Below are 15034 nucleotides of genomic sequence, written 5' to 3'. Positions count from 1 at the left end.
ATCATGAGTCCCTCAGGAAGGAGTTCCAGAAGGTTCTGGTCCAGTGGGTTCCCTGGGCCCCCTCAGAACCTGGTTGCTGCCACAGCCCTGGATTTACTTTTCACTGGCTCCAGAAACCCCTTCCCCCAAATGATGGAGCCAGTCAGCGTCCAGGACGCTTCTTGCTTCAGCCAATCTGATTATTTCCTCTTTGCTCCTAACATTGATGATGTTCCTCATTAAAAGCAAATCGTAACAGTGCCCCTTTCTTGGTTCCAGACCATCACAGAACACAGACTGTTGCCTTCTCCCTCATCTCCATGGCCAATGCTGTGGTCTGAGCCCCTGTCACCTCCCACCAGAGCCTCTTTCCACTCCAGCCCCTTCCCACCCATTTTCTCCACACCAATCATGGTACTTTTTTTAAAAACACAGACATGGTCAAGCCACTCCCCAGTTTAAAAACCATTTAACACCTTCCCCTTTTGCATATAGGATAAGATCTAAAACCCTTACCTCGGCCCACCGAACCCCTCCCAGATGTGTCCAGGGCTCACCTGGCCCTGTGCTTCCTGTCACACCACTCCTGCAGGTTCTGGAACGCGTGAAGTTCTTGTGCTACTCAGGGTCTTTGCACATGCGGTGCCCTTAGTCTGGGATTTTCTTCCTCCTAACTGTGGTGTCTGGTTCCTCCCAAACTTAAATATCCACCCTGTGAGAGGCCTTTCTGGTCCATTTTATCTAAAGTAGATCCCTCCAGAAGTCTGTATCCTCACCCGCTGTGTTCCCAGTATAGAACTTTTAAATTTATAGTTTATAAATTTAAAAACTTACTTTGGACTATTCCTTTTTTCTTTGATACCTCCTGAGTCTAAGTTCTGTGATGGCAAAGACCAGATCTGTTTGTTTTTTTAATAAGTTCTTACTTTATTAATCCTCTCGTGAAAAATCTACACCATCACTCCAGATACAGCCACTGCAGAATCTACTCCTTCTTTTTGCCAGCATCACACTGGGCCTTGCAGTCCCTGTGACTCTCTGCATTCTATTCTTCCATTCCTTTCGCTGTTGGAGTCTTTTTCTTTTCATACAGGCCATGTCTTGCAAGCTTGTGTTTGGGCTCATTTTTCTTCACATTGTCCAAAGAATCGTAAATCGTGCCAAAGCCAGTTGTTTTGCCACCGCCAAAATGAGTTCTGAATCCAAGTACAAAGATGGCATCTGGTGTGGTCTTGTACATTTTGGCTAGTTTTTCCTGAATTTCTGTCTTAGGTACTGTTGCTTTCCCAGGCTGAAGGACATCAATGACTGCTTGTTTTTGCTGAAGTAGTGGGTGGGTCATGAACTTCGTGGTCTAGATAGTTAGTGCCGTTCCTGACGGCTGAGTATCTTTAAGCAGCCAGGGAGGAAAAGAGCAGACCAGACCTGTTTTACTTCCCACTGCGTCTTCAGCAGTAGGGGCAAGTGACAGGTGCTCACTATGTGTTAAGTGAGTGAGTAACTCATTGAATTAAAGGGTTTCCTTGGAGGGAAACCTGAAGGTTTTCCAAATCCTTTATTTTATAGAAACAGTGTTTCTGAGGATGGTGAAATAATATGCACAAAGGAACTATTGTGAGAGTTGGGACCAGTACCTGGTTTACCCTCAAAATGTGTCTTACTTTCTTCTACCAGATCACCCAGTCCTATGAAACACACCTTGTCTTTATCCCTGTTTGAATAAACACTACTAGAAATCCTATGGTGAAAGCATGTTTAAAGCCAATTTAAAAACTAAAGGCGCTCCATCAATAAGAGAATAGATGATTGGATTCTGGTATATTCATATAATGGAATGAGAATGAATGAACCAACACTTTTGGCCTAAAAATGGTTGAATCACAAACATAATGTTGAATAAAAACATCAAGTTACAAAATAACATTATGATAGCACTTACATAGAGTTCAGAAAATAAGCAAAACTAAATAGCATGTGGTTAGTGGATATATGGTTAAACTGTAAAGAAAAAAGTAGGAGTAAGAAGTCTTTTTTTTTTTTTTCATGGTAAAAGCAACATTCAGATGGTGGTTACTTGCCAAGTGTTAGAGGGAAGTGGGAAGGGAAGGAACAGAGAGAAGGAAGAGCATGGGGATGGAATGGGGGGTGATAACGTTCTTATCTTGAGTTGGGTAGCAGTTTCATGATTACCCGTTTATTTCTTATATTTAACAATTTATACACTTGTATGTATAAAACTTGGTAATGAAAAAAAAAAGTAAGACTGGCATAATTTCAGTTTGCCTGAACATACCAGTCTTAGAAAGACAGTGTGCTTCCCCCTTCTTCAGGAGTGCCCCAGAGTGCCCCCTCCAGCCAGCCCGGCCCACTTAACATCTGCAGCCTAGAGGCCCTGGGGCCTGTTCCTGAGTCCGGTCAACACTGTGCAAAAGCATGCTATAATTGTGCAGACTGTTCGGAAAGAGATGCCTACCCAGTGTGGTAGAGCCTTGAGCAAAAATAACCTCCTTGCTTGCCCTTCCACTTAACAAACTGTTCTTTGCTGTCCTCCGGGCTTTTGCACCTTTGATATCCCCTTATTACAAGGCAGACACCCCTGGAAGCGGCCACATCAAACCCCACACTCTAATGATCTTCATTAATACTGGGCGCTGAATGGGTGAGACTCAGGGGAGGGGTGTGGCCAGGGAGAATTCGGTGAGAGAGCACCAAGGGCAAGCCAGGCCACCATCGCCTTTGGTCCAAGCAGCCTGTGCCTGGTTTTTCTGAACAACCGCATTGATTTCACACTCTTCACTTCTGATTGGAGCCCTGGACTTATTACTGGCACAGAATGCCCCAAAATAGCCAGTCAGCATGCCCCGGTGACATTGCCACATGCTGAGATCAGCCTCCTTGAGCAATTCTTCTTTCTAATGTTAGTGGCAGGGAAGGGGTTCCCACCATAAGGGTTTCTGGTTCATTTGTGTTACTGGGTCTCCCAGGGCCACACTTCTGTCTTGAGAGAGAGTTTTGGCATTGGGCTCCTTCTGACATGTCAGGCTGAAAAGTGATTTTGAGCCAAGAGTTCTGTTGCTTCATTTTGGTTATTTATGAGAAGCTGGTATTTTCTGCTAATGAAGACAATGGGAAATTTCAAAACCTAAAAATTACTGAGCTATTGGGGTAATGATGGGAAAATAGAAATTGCAGAGTATTTCTCAACAGTTTGAGTAACTTGCCTTCCATGTTTTTTCCCAGGAGTAATTAGAAAGATAAATGCCACTTGCCTTGTGGAATCTTTTTGCTGAAAAGCATGAAGCTATTCCAGGGAGATTTTGGACAGAGGGTCCCCATCACCACACACTCCTATAGAAAAATTCAGTCTGCCTGCACTTCCTCCATTGGCAAGTGAACGAAAGAAAGAATAAATGAATGAGAAAGCCACTCAGCTACACACGCTGACCACCACAGATAGTCATGCCTTACTGTCCTAGTTGGAGGCCTGATCGTTTCTTTATCTAAAAAATGTGGGGATTTTTCTCTGATTATAAAACTAACATGTGCTCATTATAAAATACTTGGAAAATACAGAAAAGTATAAAAAAAGAAATACAAACATCCATAATCCTATTAACAGAAATATCTTATTAACATTGAGGCTTATATCACACTAGTGTTTTTCTGAGCATGTAAATATTCCATGGCTCAGATCGTGCTATGTATATGGTTGATATCTGTGTTAGATAGAATTCTAAGATGACACCCACACACACACCCAGGCCCTACATCCTTGATTAATCTCTTCCTCCTTGAGGATGTGCGGGAGGGACCTGTGAATATGAGGGGGTATCTCTCCCACGATGAGGTTATGTTACAGTGGACTTGAAGAAAAGATTATCCTAGGCAAGTCTGATCCAATCATGGGAACTTTAAAAGAGACTGGGCTTTTCCTGGAGACAGGGATTTGAAGCATGAGAGGGATTTGAAATGAAGGAGATTCTCTGTTGAAGGCTTTAAAGACAGAGAAGACGGTGGGAGGAGGAATGCTGGCCTGCTCCGGAAGTTAAGAGCAGTCCCCACTGGCATCCAATAAGGATACAGGGACCTTAGTCCTACAACCACATGGAACTGGATTCTGCCAACAAATTGAATGAGCTTGAAAGAAGACCCCCATTCCAGATGAGAACTCAGCCTGGCTGACACATTAATTTCAATCTTATGAGACCTTGAACCTTCAGAACCACAAAATAATACACAGGTGTGGTTTTAAGGGGCTGTGTTTGTAGTAATTTGCTCTGCAGCAAAAGAAAAATAACAGAATATTCTACTTTTTCATTCACATTGCAACTGAAACCTTTTTTCCTATTATTGTAAACTAAAATGTTCATTTCTCCATCTAATGTGTCTGGATAGTAACTGATGTTAACCAGCCTATATTATTGAGCCATTATAGGTGTTAAAGATTTGTTTTTTAAAAATTAAGTGTTGTCTTCTTGTTTTGTGTTTGTTTTGTTTTTGTCACATGAAAGGAAAATGAAACGTCTGTTTCCCAATATGTGCTGCGCTGTACTGCATCCAAGAAAGAGAAGAGAGAGACAGAGGGAAACAAGGTATGTCTAAAGGGTTCTCTTTGCTGCCAGATGGAAAGTAGACTTCAGGGGAGAGCAGGACCCTTTGTGTTTTTAAAGGTGGAGGCCCTGAAGCTCCGTAGGCCACATCATCCAAGGGGAGGGCTGGAGGCTGGGAGCCACAGAGGTTGAGGAAAGACTGCCTCCTCCCTGGTTAATGGTTCCCTAAGACTGAGAAGAGAAATAAGGGTTGGGCTATGGTCCCATCTGAGCCGGGTACTCTGGGTGACCTCAGAGCGGGTCTGCTGCATGACTGTCTATAGGACTGAGGAGGCTCTGCCAGGTCCTCAGTCCAGCTTAAGGTGGAGGAATTGAGAGCTCTTCTTAACACGCTTGGCCAGTATTGGCTTCAGCCAGATTTAATTTCACTTTGAAAAATAAAGAAAATAGCATTGCTGTTTTGAAATGTGGGGCATTGCTGCCTGTTATATAAACAGTACTGTGATAAGTAGTCCTATGGAGATATATATCTGTATTTATTACTTTATATATATATTTTAATTGAAGTGTAGTCAGTTTACAATGTTGTGTCTGTTTCTGGTGTACAGCACAGTGCTTCAGTCATACATGAACATCCATATATTCGTATTCATATTTTTTTCACCGTAAGTTACAACAAGATATCAAATATAGTTCCTTGCGCTATACAGTGTGAACTTATATCTGTTCTATGTGTATCTGCAAATCTCAAACTCCCAGTTTAATCTCCTCCCAACCCCTTCCCCGCCCCTGGTAACCATAAGTTTGTTCTCTATGTCTGAGTCTTTTTCTGTTTTGCAAGTTATTTTCATTTGTCTTTTTTTTTTTTTAGATTCCACATATAAGTGATATCATATGGTATTTTTTTCTCTTTCTGGCTTATTTCACTTAGAATGACACTCTCCAGGTCCATCCATGTTGCTGCAAATGTCATTATTTTATTCTTTTTTATAGCTGAATAGTTTTCCATTGTATAAATATACCACAACCTCTTTATCCAGTCCTCTGTCAAGGAACACTTAGGTTGTTTCCATGTCTTGGCTATTGTAAATAGTGCTGCTATGAACATTGGGGTGCATGTATCTTTTTTAATTAAGGTTCCTTCTGCATATATGCCCAGGAGTGGGATTGCTGGATCATATGGTAAGTCTGTTTTTAGACTTTTGAGGAATCCCCATACTGTTTTCCATAATGGCTGCACCAAACTTCATTCCCACCAGCAGTGTAGGAGGGTTCCCTTTTCTCCACAGCCTCTCCAGCATTTATCGTTTGTGGACTTCAGAATGATGGCCATTCTGACTGGTGTGAGGTGATACCTCATTGTAGTTTTGATTTGCATTTCTCTGATAATTAGTGATATTGAGCATTTTTTCATATGCCTGTTAGCCATTTGTATGTCTTCACTGGAGAATTGCTTGTTTAGGTCTTCTGCCCATTTTTGGATTGAGTTTTTTTTTTATTGTTGTTAAGTTGTATGAGCTGTTTATGTATTCTGGAAATTAAGCCTTTGTCAGTCTCATTTTTTGCAAATATTTTCTCCCGTTTAAATGGATGGATTTCCAAAAATAAGTCAAAGGATATAAGCATTTTAAGGTCCTTTATACAAATTGTCAAATTAGCAGGTTTTTAGGTTTCTCAAGTTAAAGTATATAGAAGACACTAGATGCATAATAAATTCTCCCTTCAGTCTCTGCCCCCAGCCTCCCCAATTTACCAGCTGCAACAGATCCAAGGCCCACTTGAGCAAGCCTCGGCATTGTGTACTTCCTCCTGGGGAAAGGCTGTGTGCAGCCTGGACAGGCACAGCCTGATACACACCCACCTCCACCAGTGACTGGCTATGTGACCTTGCAGTGTATTTCCTGGGGCTGCCATAACAAAGTACCACAACTGGATGGCATAAACAACATACATTTATTGTCTCACAGTTCTGGAAGCTAGACTTTCAAGATCAAGAGTCAGCACGGTTAGTCCTTTCTGGAGCTGTAAGGGAAGAATGTGTCCAGGCCTCTCTTCTAGCTTCTGGTGGTTTACTGGCAATCACTGGCTTTCCTTGCCTTGTAAATAACTGTCTTCTCCCTGTGCCTCCATGTGGTCTTCCCTCCAGTCCAAATTCCCCTTTTTATAGGGACACCAGTCCTGCTGACCTCAGCTTAAGCATCTGCAAAGACCCTATTTCCATATAAGTCACATTCACAGGTACTGAGGGTTAGGATTTCAACATATTTTGAGGGGAACACAATTTGACCCATAACACTTTGGAGAGTCATGTACACTCTCTAAGGCTCTGTTCTTGATCAATAAAACAGGAATGATACCGGCCTCCGTACTGTGAGGATTCCGTTTACATAATAAATGGGAGGGTGGGTAGGTGATGGAGCACTTGCCCAGTGGCTGGGACTTGGTCGTTGCTAGCTACATATTGGCTAAGGTGTCAGGTTGCTCCTGCTGTTGCAGTGCACTCTCGTGGGTGTGGGGAAACCCGTGCTCTGCTGGGTGGAGATGTGTGTTTACGCAACCACTCCAGAGCCCGAGAGAGAAGGTGCCACCTTAGTTTTCAAGTGTCTGGTCCAGTCTTTACAGTCTCATTGTTAGCCAGCCATGGACTTCACCTCTCCCACAAAGCCAACTTTGGAGATTGGCGCCTGCCTTCTGCAGCTAGTTTGCTGTTTGAAAAGTGCCAGGGCCCTGTGCCAAAGCTGACCCCATGAGCGCAGCTTTCCCTGCACAACAAGGCTTCAGAAGGTGGGCCTGGCATCAACCAGAGTAAGAGAGGCCCTTGTGACAACACACATACACACACACACAAACACACACATACACACACATACACATCACACACAAGCCAGAGAGCAGAGACCCCAATCAGTACTTAAAGCAACTTTTAAAGGGAATAAAAATTGCTCAATCTCTTTGATGATACTCAAAGAGTCTTTTTTAATAAATGAGAAGGCCCATTCGCAATTCTGAACACATCTGGTGTCACCAGCTCTTTTCTTTCCCCCCTGCTAAACCATCTTAATTCCATAATTTAGAAGGTCTTAAGACAGAAGGCTCTCACTGCAGCATAATTGGGCATCCTGAACACTCCAAGTTGGATTTGATGCTATGCTTCAACCCAGAACTTTTCAGAGTCAGAGAGGAAAGGTTTGGGGAGGAGGCGATGGTGAGGCATGGATAGTGGCCTGCCTGCTCAGGCAGCCTTTGACGAGAGAGCTAAGCTGCCTGCAGAAAAATGTTTGCTATTCATTTTGCCCTGACACTCCAGGAGAGGAGCACAATTTCTTTTGTGATTGGAGGTACTGTAATCTACAGGAAAATCGATGAGGGCTGACAATAGAATCACCCAACTGATCTGCAGACCAGAGACACCAGATCACAGCAGGCTGCAGCTGTCTAGTCAGCCAGCACTGCCTGCTGCTGCCTCTGGGAGAACACGGTTTTGGAAAGCTCACACCCTGGGGTGCTCCTGACTCCACTAGGCTGTCAGCCTGGCCTGCTGGGCTGCTAGGAGTTGAGTGACGAAGCACTCAGGGGGATGGTGTTGGGGGCCAGGGGGCCACAGCATGCCTGGAGGGTTCCTGAGAGGAGGGAGACAGAGACAGAGACAGAGGTGGAGACAGAGAGAGAGATCCTGACATTGTAACAAAGAGATGGGAAGATGCACGCACACACACGCACATACACAGACCTCAGTTTTAAATGACCTAGATAAGCCTGTATGACCACTACTTTTTAAATTAAAAGAATTCAGACTAGGTACCTCCATCCCCAAACATGCATTACTCTATAATCATCAGGGGGAAAAATATAAAAATAAGTAAATCAGAAACTTCCCAAAAAGTAACTCTTGCCACCCCAGGCACATCTGCACATCTGCTGGGCCCCTCTCCTGGCCTGATTCAGCTGACCTCAGCACCCACAGCCACGGCGGCAGCAGCAGCCAAGCTAGCAGGTGTCACCGCAATATGGCTGCGAATCGCTTCCTCCGATTTGGAGACATAAATCAGAATAATATGTGCATGCTGTCCCCTCCCCATTCGTCCCCTCTACCTGTACCACAGCCACTGACAGCCTTCTGGCCCCTGCATGTTTGCTGTAAGACATTACCAACAGTCCCCATTTGGGGCTGGGGGACTTTCCTGGAATCTGTGTAGTTAAAACACCCATATAGTCTATTGGGACAAACATGTGGAAAACTACATTTGGAGAAGTAATGGCTTAAAGTCCAGAACACATAGAGAGGGCCCTGGGAAGGCAGGCCGGTGGTGTCCATTGGTACCCATGGCAAATTCCCAGGATCAGGAGAAAGCTGGGTGGCCCAGAGTGGGACAAGTTGCTGGTGAAACTCACAGACCTCTGGTGACCCCTCCCTCCAGGCTGTAGCCAAACCACATCTTCCACAGACGCTGCCCCCCACCTCTCCTGTCTCTGGTATTCTGTCCCCTGCCCCAAACTTCCTGGCTAAGGCTTCCTACTTCATCTGCTATGTTCTTAGCAGAAACTTTGAAAGTCAAAGAGGTGGTGGCCGTAAGCTCGGTCTATTCCAAGATTTGGAGGGCAATTCTAGGCCTGAAATTGGCTCCCTTTCCTTCCTTTCCCTCGGCACAGTCCCTGCTCTGCAAGGAGCTGACAAGGGCTCTGGACAGCAGGACAGCAGGATCCAATAAATCTGAGGCCTGTCTAGGTGCTTCATTTATCAAGAGGCCTAATTTACCCAGGCCCTTTAGACTAATTGCAGATTTGCAAAAACTGCTGAGAGTGTAGAACCGAGTATTGTGAGTGTCCCTTGCCATATTTCTGCTAATGTGTTTCATCTGGAGTACATAAAGAGGCAGGGATGCTGATTTTAGACACAGCACTTTGGGGCTAATCCAGCTAAATGATTAGCCCTGAAATTCTGCAGTGATGTCATTTTCCCTACAGTGCTCTGCCAGTCGGCTTGTTTGCTTTATAGTGAGAAATATGTACTTGCAGACCCAAGCTAGCTGTCTCGGCATCGCGGGGAAATCTGCCCTCCGTGGTTTATTTGGGGCAACAACACCAGCCTACTTGTCAATCTCTGGGTCTCTTCTCTGGATGACAAGGATTACCAGCAAGACAGCAATCATAGGAAAATATCACTTCTTTGAGGGACTCTTGGATAAACTTAGCTGTCCTCCACCGCCCCAGGCACACTGGTGGGCAGGTTCTGCTAAGCAGCGAAGCCATCTGGGGTTCTGAGCTTGGAGCGAGACAGGTGTGGTTGAGGGGTATGGGTCTCAGCTCTGCCCCCAGCTATGTGCTGGCACAGACCAGTTCCACAGCCTCTCTGAGCCTCAGGTTACTCCACTACAAAACAGACATGAACACCTGCCTAACCTCATGTCCCGGCATAGCTAGTAAGCTCAAAGGAGAGAACAGGTATGTGAGGGCTACCCGGGGGTAGCCCTGATGGCAGTGATGAGCATGGAGCTTTGGAGTGAGGCAGTTCAAGTTCAAACTCAGTCACTCCTGAGCTCTGAGACCCTGGTTACTCATCTCTAGTGAGCTTTAGGCTCCTCCTGCTTTTGACACGAGACTGTCAGAGTGGCCTCACACAGTGACTGGACTTAGCATCCACTGCCCTGGATCCAGCTCTGTTCCATACATTAGAGTTGCTCAGTGAAAATTGCTCTGACTTGGGTTTTTACATTTCCCCAATATTGGGCCCATGCATTTATTTCAGAAAGAACTGGGCTCTGATTTTTTTTTTTTTTTACACCCTAGAGAGTTATTTTCCCAGTAAGTGCAAACCAGTCTGCATTTGGTATATTCTCAGAGTTGAAAAATAAAAGTTCTGAAGGTTGATCAGACTTTCTGGATTTCCTTGATATGTAATTGGAGGAAGGGTAGAAATACCCTCTTACACATGTAGCCAAAGCCTTTGCAAATTCCAAAGTGCATACCTACTTCGTATTTGTAACAAACATTTATAGGGTGCTTAGTATGTGCCAGCCAGGCACTGTAATAGAAGCATTTTTTTTAATGAAGGAACTGGGGATTGAACCCAGGACCTCGTACATGCTGAGCACGCACACTACCAGTGAGCTATACCCGCCCCCGTAATAGAAGCATTTTATATACCCCTGCCTACTTCAGGCTTAACCGCAGATCTCCCAGGCAAGTTCTATTATTATGTCCATTTTACTGATGAAAAAAACTCTTGTAAGATTAAAAACTTTACCCAAAATTGCACAGCGGGTAAGGGGCAGAGAAGAAACTCAAACCCTTTGGCCAGCTGCACCAAAACTGGTGCCAGAACATCACACAGGGGCAAAAGCACAGAGAGGGAAACCTGCAAACACAAGCTACAGCCCAGCAGTGGTCTACTGAATGCCGGTTACGACGCTGGGTACTGTCAACACGGTATCTCTAATTTTCCCGACAAGGCTGCAAAGTGGGAAGCAATATTGACCCCATGTCACAGATAAAGAAAGTAACGCTTGTGTAATTCCCCGTGTTACTCAGCTTGAAATTGGAGGAGCTGGGAGCGGAAGCCCAGACCAGCTGCCTCTAGAGGCCGCCTCTTAATCTCTGTGCTACGCTGGGAGGAGGATGAGCCCTTAAAATGGGCTCGTAAAGCAGACGCCCATGACGGAATTGCTGGGCCCGTAATCTTTAGAAGCTGGCTCGGGTTCCGTTGTGAGCATGATCTTCACAACCAGGCCAGAATAAATGAGGCTATGTCTCCAGCACCTTCACAAGGCCCTGTGCTTGCCTAAAAACTCTACTGCATGATCCTTTAGCCTAGAGAATTGTTAACTAGCAGCCCAGGAGAAGCTGAGGGTGAAGCACTCCTCTGTGTTCTGAGAGGCTGGGTGTTAAGGCATCTTATTAATTGGCCTGCCTGGTGGGAATGTTTGTCCTGATGGATCAAAGCTTGAAGTCGAGACGCAGCACCCAAAGCCATGGACGCAACATTTGTCTTGCATCTCCCATCTCTGATTAAGAAGCCAGGGGCACGGGCCAAACTGCATGATGGATTCCTCACACATCATCCCATAAATTTACCCCCGAGGGCCAGGCGCCTTGGGTCCCGCCTGTGTCAGCATGCTAACGCACAGCCTCAGAACCATAACGTAGTGTTCTAGGGGGAGGCTGAAATTAATGAAATTCAGGCTGACATTTTGAGCACGCACACACATAGCTCAAGATTATCCCACAAGTATATTTCTCATGGAGAGAGTAGTTTTTCCATATTAAAAGATGGCATTAACCTTCAATAGTCCATCACTGGCTTTAATCCTTTCCACCTGTAAATATTTCAGATAAAACTATCACATTGGCTGTGCCTGTGTCTTACCAATGTGGCTTATGTCTGGACCGGGGGAAGATGATAGGTTGAACTTTTTCACTTGTAAATATCCATCAAAACGAGAGTCAGTGGGTGGTGGTAGAAGCAGCATGGACTTTGGAGTCTGCAAGGCCTAGATTCAAATGCCAGCTTCATTTACTAGCCCAGGACTTCAGGAAAGTTGCTTGGCAGTTCACCCCCTACAGGTGTGGAGTTTCTGCCCTGCAAAAAAATAAAGTGCTTTGTGTAATTAATCTGCCCAGAGAGGGCTGCCTTTTTGTAATCCATCTACCTGAAGAGGGTGGTTTTAATACTTACACCACCGTGAGCATGACTACAGCCCTTGCTGCCTGGCTTCTCCAAGGCTCATCAGTCTCTTCCGTAAAATCAAGAGAGCATACCTTCTCTTCCAAGTCCTGAGCTTGAGAGATGCTGTGTATCCACCCAGCCCCATACCCCTACCATGGAGAGGAGGCCCCACGCTTCCACAGTCGCTAGAACCAGGATTACAAGATGGCAGCCTGTGGGCAAGAGCCATTCCATACATGGGGTTTATTTGGCTCACTCAGGGTTTTAAAAATGTTTGAGCCCAAGCCTTTACAAACCATGATAATCAGGAGGTGAAAAACCCTTCAAAGTCTTTTTGAATTAGAGTTCCTTCCGGATATATGCCCAGGAGTAACTGACTATACTTCAATTAAAAAAAAAAAAAAAAAAAAAAAACTTTCAAAATCAAGAGATTTTTCTTATAAAACTGAATTACTATGGTGTACACTAGAAACTAACATAACATTGTAAATCAATTATACTTCAATTTTAAAAAGAAAAAAAACTACTTCTCGTTCCTCTTGACAAATCGGAACGTCTGGGTACATGGATGGTATCCCCAGAGAGCAGGAATCTCCAAGACCTCCTGCAGACAGACAGGCTCACTGCGGGTCCCACGGTCCCTGGCTCTCAGCCTGCCCATGTGCCCACATGAGCCCCTGCCCTCCTGCATCTTCACCGCGGGCCCCTGAAGCCACTGCAGTGTAAGACTTCCAGGCCGGTACCTGTGAGTGTGTTCAAGAGACAGAACCTCAGGCCCCAGGCCAGACCTCCTGAATCAGGATCTACATTTTAACAAGATCTCCGAGGGATCACTCTGCACGTTAGGGTCTGCAAAGCCCTGGGCTAGGATGGGGGTGGCAATCTGTGGCCCAGGTCCAGCCAGTTGCCTGTTTTGTCAATTAAGTTTTCTTGGAACACAGCCACGCCCATTTGCTTATGTGTCGTCTGAGTCTATGTCAAGTAGTTGCAACATGCCTCAAAGCCTGCGATGTTTACTTTCTGGCTCTTTATAAAAAAAGACTGCCAACTTCTGCTCTAGAAGAATGCTTTAAAAGAATACTGTAGGTTCAAACTGGACACGACAAGTGCTATAGACACCACAAAAGGAATCAGTACTCAGGACCACTTCTTCAAGCGAACTGCTAGTTTAACCTTCTCCAGTTTCTTTTGATTGGGGGTTCTTGGTTCTCCGTCCTTAGAGAGCCTGCAAAGCCACATCCCTGATGCTAGCAGGGGAGCCTCTTCTGTTTGGATGCCCCACTTCTTTGTCTCTCTCTCAGCCCTCCACGCATTTTATTCCCCTTTTTATCCCTTCCCTTGGGTTTTCCTCTTTTCTTGCTTGCTACTCCTTCAGCTAGGTCAAGTTTTTCTCTGTATGATTTAGGCAAGTAGAACCCTGGGCCAGGCAGGATTGGGAGGTTGGGCAGGGCTCTCAGTGCAGAACCCATGAGATAGGCCTTTTTCGCTGGGCCCAGACTCATGGCGCTCCTTCTACACCAGAACTTTGCTAAAAGAGCATCTGTCCCCTTTCGTTATCCCAGCCTTGTGTGTACAGACCCCAGGAGATGAAAAGGGCAAAGGAGAGAGTCATTCTATAACCCGAGGAAAGCATCCGGCCCACGGGAGGCCCTCACTGATGATACCTGGTGGGGCCTCCCACCTAAGGCACCTTTTTAATTGAAAAAGTAATTCTTTACTGAGCCGGAGGTAGAAAATGCTGCAAAATGCTACAAAGCGAAGTCATTTTTGAGCCCCCAAAAACCATCTAGAGCTACACACAATTTCCATATGCGGGGATGATGAATTTTTAACTGACCAGTCAACAAAGACTCTTCATCTTCAAAGTGGAATTCAGCATTTCAGACAGTGTGCCAGCCAGCAAGGTGTTTGCCACATAGGTGGTCCACAGTGATTGGAAACTTCAGGGGGGTCCTGGGGGCTTGCACAGGGGATCTGGAGTATCAGGCCGGATGTGGACGAGGAGACTGGAAGCCTCAGAGGCCAAGGGCCATGGTCCAAGTTGTTAGTGTCTCAGCTGGGGGTGGGCCCCACTCCTGCCTTTCCATCCCCACCACCACCGTGCTGCCTCTTTTGTCTAGTCAAATGTGATCCCATCAGATGACTTTCCGAGATCACCATGAAAATCCTTCGTATTATTGAACCAGTGAAGGGTTTCCTGGCCCATTCTGGAGCTCATAACCATCTCTGTCAGGAAATGATCCTTAGGCAGAACTGAAATCCCTCTTGCCATACTCTCTGCTTTCTGTTTGTTCTGTCTTCTCTAAGGAAGCCTCAGTTGCCATTCTCCCTTTAATAATCTTTTTGTCTCAGAGGATGGCTCCCCTCCCCAACAGCCATCCCTTCTCCAAGTTAATAATTGCACTTCCTTTCATCTTTTCCCATCAGTCTTGTTTTCCAATCCTTAAAAATCACTACCCTGAAACCATTTCCAAATTCCCCACATTCCTGCAAACCTCCTTCCTATCTTGAAAATTATATAAAAACGTATCGAGTAAACATAGGACTAGGATGGCATGTAGGTATTAAACACTTATCACATTACAGACGTGGCCAGGATTTCTTCTGAAGGAAGTGTTCCAAAGTAGTGAAAGTCGGGATCTAGAGCTGGCATTTTCTCATTTACTTGTTGTTTTGGAGTTAGCAGATGAAAGAGATGGTTGACAAAGACCTACTAAGAAATACTAATGGTAAAAGCCATCATGATAGCAATCATATTGAATGTTCATGATGTACCAGGCTCTGAACTAAGGTTTCACTCAGTCCTCATAATAACCTTTGAGGAAAGCACCATTACTATGTC

The 15034-nt window shown here is 45.2% G+C and overlaps 1 pseudogene; it reads right to left on the bottom strand.

Moving 5' to 3' along the window:
- Positions 1-909: 909 nt before the first annotated feature.
- Positions 910-15034, bottom strand: part of LOC105061920 (small ribosomal subunit protein eS24 pseudogene) — a 38221-nt pseudogene continuing 24096 nt past the window's right edge.

This window comes from Camelus bactrianus, chromosome 4, assembly GCF_048773025.1.
Source record: "Camelus bactrianus isolate YW-2024 breed Bactrian camel chromosome 4, ASM4877302v1, whole genome shotgun sequence".
NCBI lineage: Eukaryota > Metazoa > Chordata > Mammalia > Artiodactyla > Camelidae > Camelus > Camelus bactrianus.
Note: the sequence above shows the minus strand (reverse complement) of the source record. Positions and strands in the feature narration are given on the sequence as shown.